Raw genomic sequence first — 1,883 nt, forward strand, 5'->3', positions numbered from 1 at the left:
TTGTTTTGTTTAACTCAAAAATTACTCAAAAGAGAATTATTTAATTTTATATAACTATTCAATTTATTTCACATTCGTCTCTCTCAAATAATTTTTGTAAAATAATGTGTAAACAGTGAAAATGATCTCTCAAATCTTATTTCTAACATATAAGTCAAATTAATTCTGTAATTTTTGTTCAACCAAATTAATCCTCCAATTACTGGCGTTAATTGTGTTAGTCCCAAATTTACTGAAGCTACTGGACTTTATTTCCCAAACATCAAAACTTCCCAAGAGCTCTCTTTCTCTCTCTCACACGCGCATGCATTCTCCATAACTAATGTTCTGAAAATCGGTTTAGATTGGTCGGCCGAACCAGTTGAATCGTAAACTGCTGAAAAAACGAAGGTTTTGAAAACTGAACCGATCATCGAATCACTCTAAGTACTGGTTTATAGGTTCAACTGGTTCGACCGTGGTTGAACCGTAAAAACCGTTTTATAATAAAATAATAAATAAAATATAAATAAGCACATGAAAATATAATTATAGTCTAATCTAAACTTTAAAATATCATTCAAATTAAAAGTATTACATAAATCAAATGTTATAATCTCATTCAAATACAAATTCAAAAATCAAAAGTCAACAAACAAAACAACCAATCAAACATAACATAGCAGCATCAAAATGATCCAAGTTTGTCATCAATCATCAAAATCCTCCATAACTTGCTGCAGATTTGCGTCATTTATTCCATCACCTTCATTTCCACTACTTGGACCAAAAAAAGCAAGTGGTGCAGCATAAAATGTACTAGTACTACCACCACCACCACCTTGATCTAAATCAGCATCAATCTCATCTAAGAAAATATAACACATTATCAATAAATTAAAGATCAAAACTATTGTAATTTATTGTCTGATCAATAAACTATAATACTCACCAAGCAAGTCTTCAATATTACTTGGAAGATCAGGCTCTTTTTCAACAACCTCTTCCGTCACCCAAAAATCAACCTTATCAATAGTTTCAATATCGATTGGATCATATTGCGACTTTTGCTTTCTTTTTTTTCTTTCCTTCCTAACAAATTTAATACAATATATGATAAGCCTAGTATATTAGCTATACAAAATCTAATGATATGAAATGAAAAGATGAAATAATTATTAGGTCCAATCCATTCAATCACCTCTGAAAACAAGTCACACAAGCTTGAAGCATTTTTAACCATACTTGAGGCATCTACAGATTTCACAAAGCATAACCCTTTCGAACAATAAACCAAAAAATTAATCAACGTTCTTTGCCTTTGATCTGTCCAACCATCAGCCATGAGAGTACATCCAATTTCTTTCCAAGCCGACCTATAGCTATCAACAACCATTTGACACTCCCTTTTGAGATCGGCTAATAAGTTAACCCTCAAAGAGTCATAAGAAGGACCTTTATAACCAGGCCCAAAGCCAGCTACACCATCCAACATATCTTGAAAAAAAGGTGACATAACCGCATTGAAAGGAATCCTACAATCCAAAAGTCATCTAGCCACTCGCTTATCAACTTCATGAAGCGCCTCTATGTTTTGAAACACACTTTTCAGACTTGGTTGACTTCCCGGAGTTGTTCTTGGTGCAAACATAGGAGGAATAATGGTTTTTGCTTTCTTTGTTGGATCGCCTCCAATAACCTCCTTAGTTGGTAACTGACTCGGAGTTTGTTGTTCTTCTTGCGGTATTGCTTCATCAATTGCATCCTCACACTCATCGGTACCATCTTCGTTGAAACTTACTTTCCTTATACTAGTTTTACTTTTCTGAATCTCTTTCAATAAATCTTCCATTTATTTTTCTACATCATACGGGACCTTAGAACACTTCTTAATGTCTCCACCT

General features: G+C 33.4%; 1 long non-coding RNA gene across 1 annotated transcript; it reads right to left on the reverse strand.

Moving 5' to 3' along the window:
- LOC110266391 lies at nucleotides 643–1,126 on the reverse strand. Its single transcript, XR_002353723.1, has 2 exons — nucleotides 932–1,126; nucleotides 643–847 (listed from the first exon to the last, which is right to left on the reverse strand). It is a non-coding gene; the product is annotated as an uncharacterized LOC110266391 (long non-coding RNA).

The sequence above is a fragment of the Arachis ipaensis genome, chromosome B09, assembly GCF_000816755.2.
Source record: "Arachis ipaensis cultivar K30076 chromosome B09, Araip1.1, whole genome shotgun sequence".
Classification (NCBI taxonomy): domain Eukaryota; kingdom Viridiplantae; phylum Streptophyta; class Magnoliopsida; order Fabales; family Fabaceae; genus Arachis; species Arachis ipaensis.